Source organism: Mustela lutreola, chromosome 4 (genome assembly GCF_030435805.1).
Source record: "Mustela lutreola isolate mMusLut2 chromosome 4, mMusLut2.pri, whole genome shotgun sequence".
Lineage (NCBI taxonomy): Eukaryota > Metazoa > Chordata > Mammalia > Carnivora > Mustelidae > Mustela > Mustela lutreola.
The window spans coordinates 6438240-6449480 of record NC_081293.1 but is presented as its reverse complement, the minus strand read 5'-3'; positions in this window follow the sequence as shown (position 1 = coordinate 6449480).

The window sequence follows — 11241 nt, the reverse complement described above, 5'->3', positions numbered from 1 at the left end:
TCCACACTGATATAAATGAATGAGTAAATTGAAAATATGACAAGGAATAGGATGTTTATGTAGTCTCAAAATACCTCCCCACAAAATACTTGTTACAAAGAGGAAAAGAGAGCTGATACAGTGGAGAAGTTTGGAAGATTCCACCTTAAACAAAACAAGTAATATCAGTAAGGGGACAAATTGAGGTTGTGTGCCCCCCCATAGCATCCCAAAGAAGAATAGAACATCATGTCTGTGGTATGAATCTAATCACAAGGAGATAGTAAACCCTGTTAGGAGGGAAATTTCACAAAATAACTGGTCTGTAATCTTTGAAGTGTCAAGGTCATGATTAGGAAAGACCAAAGAGATTAAAGAGAAATGACAACTAAATTCAACGTATGATTCTGAACTGGATTCTTTTGAAGAACATTATAGGGACAACTAGAAATTGAATACTGATGGAGGGTCATATAATACTTGTATATCAGTATTAATTTCCTCATTTTTTGGTTTGAATTTTATTTATGTTGGAGAACATCCTTGTTTGTAGGAATACACAATATATAATAAATATTTGGGAATGTTGGGGCATCATGTAGGCAACTTTCTCCAAAGTGGTTCATAAAACATTCTTTGTACCAGAGTTGCAATTTTTCCGTAGTTTGAGTTTGTTTACTTTTTAAAGCAGTTAATTACTTCTCTCATCAATAGATGTTGACTCTCACGAAGCAATTGGCATGGTTAACCTTGTCAGGATTTGCACAATCCAACATTCTCAAATATACATGTTCCAGGAAAAAGTGGAGTTTGGAAACATTAGGAATAATAGATCAAAAAATTCAGTTTCTTATTACTACAAACAGATACTTCATTTTGTTTTTGTTTTTGTTTGTTTGGCATTTTTGATGGGCAGCAAAGCAAAGATGATTGATCATTAGCACAAAACTCCCAAAGATGGAGGGGCCCTTAAAGAGTTGCGAGTAGAGTTTCTAAGCCTAGGGGTTTGAGGGGCTTGTTGGCTCTGTTTTAATCTGATTAACCCTCTGTGCACCTGTCACCCAATCAGGTTTTTGTCATCAACTTATCATGTGGGAAAGGGTGGAGGTCTCCTTTCAGGGAGGTGTAAATTCCTTTATTTTTATCTTTTTAATGTAATTAATTAATGTATAATGTATTATTACTTTCAGAGGAAAAGGTCAGTATTCATCAGTCTTCTATAACACCCAGTGCTGATTACTTCACTTGCCTTTCTTAATGCCCATCACCCAGTTAGCCCATCCCTCCAACCCCCTTCCCTCCAGCAAATTTGTTTCCTATGATTAAGAGTTTCTTGTGATTTGTCCTCCTTCTCTGTTTATGTCTTGTTTTATTTTTTTCTCTCTTCCCCTATGATCTTGTTCTGTTTCTTAAATTCCACATATGAGTGAGATCATATGATAATTGCCTTTCTTTGATTGACTTATTTCACTTAGCATAATACCCTCTAGTTCCATCCACCTCATTGCAAAAGGCAAGATTTCATTTTTCTGATGGCTGAGTAGTATTGCATTCATACCACATCTTCTTTATTCATTCATCTGTGGACATCTACACTCTTTCCATAGTTTGGCTATTGTGGACATTGCTGTGATAGACATTGGGGTGCAAGTACCCATTCAAATCACTACCTTTGTATCTTTGGGGTAAATACCTAGTAGTGCAATTGCTAGGTCATAGGGTAACTCTATTTTCAACTTTCTTAGGAACCTCCATACTATTTTCTAGAGTGGTCACACTAGCTTGAATTCCCACTACCAGGTAAGAGGGTTCCCCTTTCTCCACATCCTTTCTATCATATATCATTTCCTGACTTGTTAATTTCAGCCAGTCTGACTGGTGTGAGGTGGTATCTCATCATGGTTTCGATTTATATTTTCCTGATGCTGAATGATGTTGAGCATTTTTTTCATGTGTCTTTTGACCATTTGTATATCTTCTTTGGAAAAATGTGTGTCGATGTCTTCTGCCCATTTCTTGATTGGATTATTTGTTCTTTGGGTGTTCAGTTTGATAAGTTCTTTATAGATTTTGTATACTAGCCCTTTATCTTATTAAGATATTTGCAAATATCTTCTCCCATTTTGTCAATTGTCTTTTGATTTTGTTGACTCTGTCCTTTGTTGTGTAAAAGTTTTTATCTTGATGAAGTCCCAATAGTTCACTTTTGCCTTTGTTTCCCTTGCCTTTGGAGACGTGTCGAGCAAGAAGTCTAGCAGTCGAGGTCTTCTCTAAGATTTTGGTGGATTCCTGTCTCATATTAGGTCTTTCACCCATTTTGAGTCTGTTTTTGTGGATAGTGTAAGGAAATGGTCCAGTTTCATTCTTCTGAATGCAGCTAATTTTCTCAACACTATTTGTTGAAGAGACTATCTTTTTTTCTGTTGGATATTCTTTCCTGCTTTGTTGAAGATTAGTTGACCATAGAGTTGAGGGACTATTTCTGGGTTTTGTATTCTGTCATTAATATATGTGTCTGTTTTTGTGCCAGTACCATATTGTCTTAATGATTACAGCTTTGTAATAGAGCTTGAAGTCCAGAATTGTGATGCCACCTGCTTTGGTTTTCTTTTTCAACATTACTTTGGCTATTTGGGGTGTTTTCTGGTTCCATACAAATTTTAGGATTATTTGTTCCAGCTCTGTGGAAAAACTTGATGGTATTTTGATAGGGATTGCACTAAATGTATAGATTGATCTATGTATAGGAATAGACACTTCAACAGTATTTGTTCTTCCAACCCATGAGCATGGAATGTTTTTCCATTTATTGGTGTCTTCCTCAATTTCTTTCATGAGTGTTCTATAGCTTTCTGAGTACAGATCCTTTGTCTCTTTGGTTAGGTTTATTCCTAGGTATCTCATAGGTTTTGGTGCAATTGTATATAAGATCAACTCCTTAATTTCTCTTTCTTCTGTCTCATTGCTAGTGCATAGAAATGCAACTGATTTGGAAGTTTTCCTTCCATTTCTATTTTTTGAAACAGCTTCAGAAGAATGGGTATTAACTCTTCTTTAAATGTTTGGTAGAATTTCCCTGGGAAGCCTTCAGCCCTGGACTCTTGTTTGTTGGGAGATTTTTTTTTTTTTAAGATTTTATTTATTTGGGGCGCCTGGGTGGCTCAGTGGGTTAAGCCTCTGCCTTCGGCTCAGGTTATGATCCCAGGGGCCTGGGATCGAGTCCCGCATTGGGCTCTCTGCTCAGCAGGGAGCCTGCTTCTCCTCATCTCTCTCTCTGTCTGTCTCTCTGCCTATTTGTGATCTCTCTCTCTGTCAAATAAATAAATAAAATCTTTAAAAAAAAAAAAGATTTTATTTATTTATTTATTTATTTATTTGACACAAAGAGAGATCACAAGTAGAGAGGCAGGCAGAGAGAGAGGGGGAGGGAAGCAGGCTCCCCACCAAGCAGAGAGCCCAATGTGGGGCTTGATCCAGGGACCCTGGGATCATGACCTGAGCTGAAGGCAGAGGCCCAACCCATGGAGCCACCCAGGTGTCCCTGTTGGGAGATTTTTGATTACAACTTCAATTTCCTTGCTGGTGTTGGGTCTTTTCGGGTTTCCTATTTCTTCCTGGTTCAGTTTTGGTAGTTTATATTCCCTAGGAATGTATCCATTTCTTCCAGATTGCCCAATTTGTTGACATATAGTTGCTTATAATATGTTCTTTTAATTGTTTGTATTTCTTCCTTGTTGGTTGTGATTTCTTCTCTTTCATTCATAGTTTTATTTATTTGGGTCCTTTCTCTTTTCCTTCTGGTAAGTCTGGCCAGGGGTTTATCAATCTTACTAATTCTTTCAGAGAACCAGCTCCTAGTTTCATTGATCTGTTCTACTGTGCTTTTGGTTTCTATTTCATTGATTTCTGCTCTAATCTTTATTAACTCTCTTCTCCTGCTGGTTTCAGGCTTTATTTGCTGTTCTTTCTCCAGCTCCTTTAGGTGTAGGGTTAGATCTATGTGGCTAGATCTGCTGCCAGTATAATGTAAGTTACAGACCTCTTGTCCCAAGCTGCTTTCAGGATTTTCTCTTTGTCTCTGAGACTTGCAAATTTCACTAATATATGTTGGGATGTTGACCAATTTTTATTGATTCTGAGGGGGGCTCTCTGCCTTCTGGACTTGAATGCCTATTTCTTTCCCATATTAGGGAAGTTCTCCACTGTAATTTATTCCAATGTGCCCTCTGCCCCTCTCTTTCCTCTTCTGTGGTCCCAATTATTCTATATTGTTTTGTTTTATGATATCACTTATCTCTTGAATTTTCCCCTTGTGATCTAGTTATCTCTCTTTTTCTCAGCTTCTTTTTTCTCCATCATTTTGTCTTCCATAACACTAATTCTCTTTTCTGCATCATTTATCTTAGCACTTAGAACCTCCATTTTTTATTACATATCATTAATAACCATTTTGATTTTGATTAGGTTAGATTTTAGTTCTTTTATTTCTCCAGAAAGGAATTCTCTAGTATCTTTTATGCTTTTTTCAAGCCCAGCTGATATCTTTATAATCATTATTCTGAACTCTAGTTCTGACATCTTACTTTTATCCATACCAATTAAGTCCCTGGCAGTCAGTATTGCTTCTTGTTTTCTTTTTTGAGGTGAGTTTTCCCATATTGTCATTCTTGCAGGAAGTGGTCATTTTTGGGGGCACCTGGGTGGCTCCGTTGGTTAAGCATCTATATTTGTCTCAGGTCATGACCTCAGGGTCCTGGGAATGAGCCCTGCATCTGGCTCCCTGCTTATTGAGGAATCTCACTGTCCCTCCCACTCATGTGCATGCTCTCTCGCTCTCAAATAAATAAAATCTTTTTTTAAAAAGTGCTTGCTTTTCTATTTGTAGAGTTTAAGCTATTCTTTTCTTAGATCTTTGCTTGAATCCTTAGATGTTCAGAATGATTTGATAGCAATCTAGCTCAATTCCTAGGACCAGAAGAAACTAAGTTCTCCTACTCCTCCACCACCTTGGACTATCTGCCCTTGATTTCCTTTGTTAATCTTATATTCTCTCTGTTTATTAGGGATCACTATACTGCAGAAGTTTTCAAGCTAGTGATCACATCCAAATGAATGTGTCATATGACACTGAATATAATTCTTCAGTAGATGTATCAACATGATCTTTTCTGAAAAATGATATACTAATGATGCGAATTATTTAATTACACCATTATGAATGGGCCTATCATCTTGATTTATAGGACTTCTAATATAAATTCTCCTGGCTCCTGGAACTTATGTACATGAGTCTTCAAGCCTAGTGTCCTTAGTGAGTAAAAATTTTTGGCAAGCAGATTTGCTAGCCACTTACTATCTTCTTTGCTTTTTTAAGGTTTATTTATTTATTTGGGAGAGAGGGGAAAAATGAGTGGAGGGTGGGGCAGAGGGAGAAGCAGACTGCCCATGAGCAGTCTCCAACACAGGGTTCAGTCCCAGGACTCAGATCATGATGAGAGCTGAAGTCAGATGCTTAACCAACTGAGCCACCCAGGTGCCTTGCTATTTACTATCTTCTTTTTGATTTAAACTATCATTTCTCTTAAAACTATGTTATATCCTCGAGAAAATCTTTGAGTCACTGAGTCACTACCACCCCCCTCCACTGCCTTGGAATTTTTTCCATACTCCTGTTGTGTTATATAATCCTTATGGTACTCTATAAGAAAGTAAACAATGTAGTTGTATGAATAATAAGTGATGTAACATCTTTTGAGTAAGACAATTACTTTTATTTCTTTGGTATGTTTGCATTATTCCTCAGTGCATTGTATGTACTCATGTTGTTAGCAAACAGTATTTTTCATAGTAAAAATTTCATTTTATTAATATTTTAAAATATACATATAAAAGATCATATTACATACATATTTCTGAATCTTGTTTTTTAAAACTCAACAAAACCTCATGGAAATCCCTCTGAAACAACTGGTATAAGTTTAATTCATTTTGAAGTGTTATATACTATTTCATAATGTGGATGTGCCATAATCTAGTCAATCATCCTCCTACTGGTAGGGCTTAATTTAATTTCCTTTTTTCGTACAAATAATGCACCCATAAATATCATCTTTGTCTTATGTCTTATGTCTTTCTGGTTTTATTTCAGTGGACTGGCTTCCTAGGAATGGGCACATGGCATCTTAGAAAAGGCTGTGACAATTTACAATGTATGCCTATCTTTTTATGCTGATTCCTAACAATACTAAGAATTAATATTGAGTTATTTAAACTTGTTTGTAGGTCAGGGGCAATGATTCACTCACTCATCTGACAAACATTTATTGAGCACCTTTTACATAACAGACACTGTTGCTGGCAGCTTTATGCAGCTGTGAACAGAATAGGTCAAGTCCCTGTGCTTCTGGAGCTTCCATTCTAGAGAGGTAAATGGATAGCAAATACGCTGAGAGTCAAAGAGGGTCTGGAAAGAATGGGACAAGACTGACAGAGGTGGTGAAGCAGGCAGCGCTATTTGAGACAGGGTGCTCAGGAAAGGTATCTCAGAGTTGTCCTCAGAGTAGAGGAAGAAGTGTGGAATTGGGTCACAGGAAGAGGGGACAGCCAGTGAAGGCCCTAAGACTGGTGCATGTTTGTCCTGGCTTTTGGAAGAACATCAAGGGGCCAGTGCAGCTGGTGGGGAGCTCTACCTCTACTCCTCAGAGCTCTGTGGAAGCCAACTTTAGAGGTAGTACCACTGAGACTCCCTGGGGTGGCACCACCGGGTGTCCTGTGCATTGCTGGTCACTGTACACAGCAGGAGCATGCTGAGAACACACTGAACTGAGAAGAAAGACCCCTTTCCGGCCCATTTTTTCTCTAGTGCCTCTATTGGCAAAACTAGCAGCTAATTACATGACAAATTATTTTACAATAGTTTTTGTAATATTTTACATTATAGTTTTACAATTTTTTTCCCAAAATTCTTCATTACAGATCTTTTTCCCCCAAATTTATCATTTGTCTATTGACTTTGTACAGGGCCCAGTTTGTCTTCTAAGTGTTTAAAAACTACATCTAGGGGCGCCTAGGTGGCTCAGTGGGTTAAGCCGCTGCCTTCAGCTCAGGTCATGATCTCAGGGTCCTGGGATAGAGCCCCGCATCGGGTTCTCTGCTCAGCAGGGAGCTTGCTTCCCTCTCTCTCTCTCTCTCTGCCTGCTTCTCTGCCTCCTTGTAATCTCTGCCTGTCAAATAAATAAATAAATAAAATCTTTTAAAAAACTACATCTAGTCATATATGTCTCTTTCTTTCTTTTTTAATCTGACTTCTAGGTTTTCTCAAGATTTTTAGAATTTTATTTTTTTAATTTATATCTTCAGTCTGTATAGATTTATTTTTCAGTATGATATAAATAAGGATCCAATTGTATTTTCTTTCAGATAGCCCTTGTACTAACACCATTGATTAAATAATCTTTGTTCCATTGACGTGAAACTTTGTCATTTATTATACTTTTGTATTTACTGGGATCTGATTTGGGATTCTCTTCTCAGTTTCACTGATCCATTTGTTTCTTCCTAAATCTGCAATGACTTGATTGTAGACTTACTATTTTGTAAGGCAAGTATATCCACTGTTCTTTTTCATAAGTTTCTTAGCTATTCTGAGCACACATATTCTTCAAGCTTCAATATCATTCCTTCTAATTGGGAAAAACTCTTTGAGATTTTAATCAGAATTAGATTACTTTTACATATTAATTTGGGAGAAGTGACTTCTTTATGATATGTCTTCCAATCCAAGAAGAATATCTGTGCAGATCTGGTTTTATACATTCAATTAGGGTCTTAGATTTTCTTCTTTTAAAAGACGACTACACTTTTTGGTTAAATGCATGTATAAGTATTTGTGGCTTTTGTTGCCATTGTGAATGGCAGTTTTTGCTTCCAGGTGCTTGTGCCAGTGTCCCAGCAGGAGACTCATGATATACACAAATGGGGTAGTGAGAAGAGTTTTAAAAGAAAGAATTTGTAAAAGTGTGGACATGAGTAAGGGAAATCTACAATGATGGAGAATCATACAAGGGCAGACCCAGCAGGACAGTGAAGGTTGGCAGGGAGCACTTTACAGACTTGGAGAGCGAGCTGCAGCAGCAGGAAAGGACAGCTGGAAAGGAGCCTCTGGTAGAGGAGGCAGCTGGGGCGCATCCTGGGTGCAGCAGAAAGGGAACCCCCTGTCTCTCCCACCTCCTGCCAGTGCCGCCCAGTGGCTGAGCCCAGCTGGAAGGCACAGAGCAGAGAAGGGCGAGAAGGGGAGACCAGGAAGGCAAATGGAGTCTGTCCAGTACCACGTTCAAATTTAGAACACAGGAAAGCTAACAAATTTTTTGGCCTTTGTCTTGTATTCAGCCACTTTACATATTATTTTATTAATTCTAGTAACAACAACAACAAAAAATTGAATCCCTTTGGGTTTTCTGGCTGCACCATGATATCATTCTTTAAAACAGGGGATTATCTTCTCTTCCAGTCAATTCATCTTCCTCTTGTATTAGTTTGTGAGGGTTGCCACAACAAAGTCGCATAAATTCATGGGCTTAAGCAGCTGAAATGTATTGTCCCCAATACATCTTCTGGGAGCTAGAAGTCCAAGATCAAGGAGGCCTCAGGGCTGGCTCCTCCTGCAGACTGAGAGAGGATCTGTTTGGTGCCCCTCCGCCAGCTTTTGGGGGTTTGCTGGTCATCTTTGGCATATTTCTTGATTAATAGGTGAACCACCTCTATCCCTTCCTTCACCTTCCCAGGGCATTCTCCCTGTGCCTTCCCTGTTTTACAAAGACATCTGTCATATTGGATTAGGGCCCACCCTAATGATCTCATTTTAACTTGATCATCTGCAAAGACCTGATTTCCAAATAAGTACTGGGGATTAGAACACTTTTTTGCAGGGGATGGGGGGAGGCGGTACACAATTCAACAATCCAACCCACAACACCTGTCCTATCTCCTTTAAGACAGTACTTATTAATAACAGCTATGGCAGGGGTCACTGTCTAATTTCTAATTTAGTTGAAATTATTTTCAGTTTTCCTCTTATAGGATATATTTCCTGTTGATTTTTGGTAAGTAATCTATTAAAAACTTACTCAAAGATAGTTTAGCAAACAAATAACATTGTTATCAAGTTATTAAATTATTTTCTCTTTTTCTGTTTGACAAAAATTTTCATTAGGAATAAGATCACGTCCACCCCCTACCCAGTGTTAAATAGACCTCCGATCCTAAAAAAAAAAAAAAAGAAAAGAAAAAAAGATTACTGCTACATTTTTATCAATGGTCTTTGTACCATCTGTTGATTTGATCAAATACCTTTACTCTTTTAATTTATTGATGTAATGGATTATGTTGATAATTGTAGAATTGTTGGATCTCTCTTGCTTTCCTGTAAAAAGCTCTTTTTGATAAAAATTTATTATTTATTTGATATATTGATGGGTTCTATTTGCTAAGATTTATTTAGAATTTTTACATTGGTTTTTTTAAAAGATTTTATTTATTTATTTGACAGAGAGAGAGTACAAGCAAGGGGGAGCAGCAGGGAGAGGGAGAAGCAGGCTCCCCACTGAGCAGGGAGCTGGACATGGGGCTCAATCCTAGGATGCTGCGATCATGATCTGAGCTGAAGGCAGACGCTTAAACAACTGAGCCACCAGGTGCCCCTACATTGATTTTTCTGTTAACTCAGACTATAGTTCTTTTGGCAACTCTTTTTCAGGTTTTGGTATTACATATATGCAAACTTCATAATTTTTTATTGGAAAGATTTCTTTTTAAATCTCTGGCCTAGAATAGTTTACATAATTGGATTATTTATCTGATCTTTAAAAGTTAAATAAATTTCAGCTGTGAACTCACCTTGTTCTGTTTGTTTCCTAGTGATACATCTTTAAGTGATACATCTATAATTTCTTCTTTGGTGATTGGCCTATTCAAGGTTTCCACTTTCTATTGGGTCAACTTAGGTAATTTAGGGTAAGTTTGGGGTATTTCCTTTTACATGTTTGAAGTTTTTGGCATAGTAATACATGTGATGTTCCATCATGTTTTTTTTCTAAATTCTCTTTTATCTGAGATTCTGTCTCTTTTCTCATTCTTAATCCTGCATATTTTTGCCCTTGCTCTCTTTTCCTTTATCAAACTGGAAAGGAATTTATCTTTTTAAGTGTTATTTCCAAAGAAATAGCTTTTGGATTAATTTATCCTTCTACTGTCTTTGTTGCTATGGTTTTCTATTTCATTAATTTTGTCTTTTAAATGAACAAATGTCCACTTTTCAGCTTTTTATTTATTTTACAGTTCATTTCTAATTCCTGGTTTCTTTATTTTTAGTATTTTATCTTTTTAAAAATTTTATTTTTTCCTTATCTTCTGAGGACTACTTAAATCTATAGAGATGTTGTAAAGCTTTTAAGTGTGCACCCTGTTTTTAGAATCAAATGTTTCCTTCATTCTTTTCTTCCTTTTTTTTTTTTAAATTTTATTTATTTATTTTAGAGAGAGAGCATGAATGGCAGGGGGAGGGGTAGAGGAAGAAGGAGAGAGAATCCCAAATAGACTCCCTTCCCTCCCATAGTCCCAAGATCACGACCTGAGCTAAAAATCAAAGAGTCAGACACTTAACTGACTGAGCCCCTTCTTCATTATTTTCTGAGTGGTTTGCTATTTACCTTTAATTTTTCTTTGTTTGTGTGTTCATGGTTTAGTGATTTTATTTTGTTTTAACTGAGGTAAAATTTTATATAACATTATATAAGTTTCAGTGTACAACATGATAATTTGACATCTGTGTGGACTACAAAGTGATCCTCCTCAAAAGTCTAGTTACCATCTATAACCGTACTGTTGATCCCCTTCACCCATTTTGCCCAGCTCCCAACCCTCTTCTCCTCTGGTAACCAACAGTTTGCTCTGTGTATCTATGAGTTTGTTTTGTATTTTTTGTTTGTCAGTTGTGTGTTTTTAGATTCCACATATGAGTGAAATATATGGAATTTGTTTTTCTCCATCTGACGTATTTCACTTGAGTAATACCTTCCGGGTCCATCCATGTTGGCATAAATGGCAAGATTTCGTTCTTACTTACGGCTGTATTCCATTGTGTATACATACCGCATCCTTTTTATCCATGCATCTATTGATGGGCATTTAGGTTCTGTCCATATCTTGGCTATTGTAAATAATGCCGTAGTGATATAAGAATGCATATATCTGTTCAAATTAGTG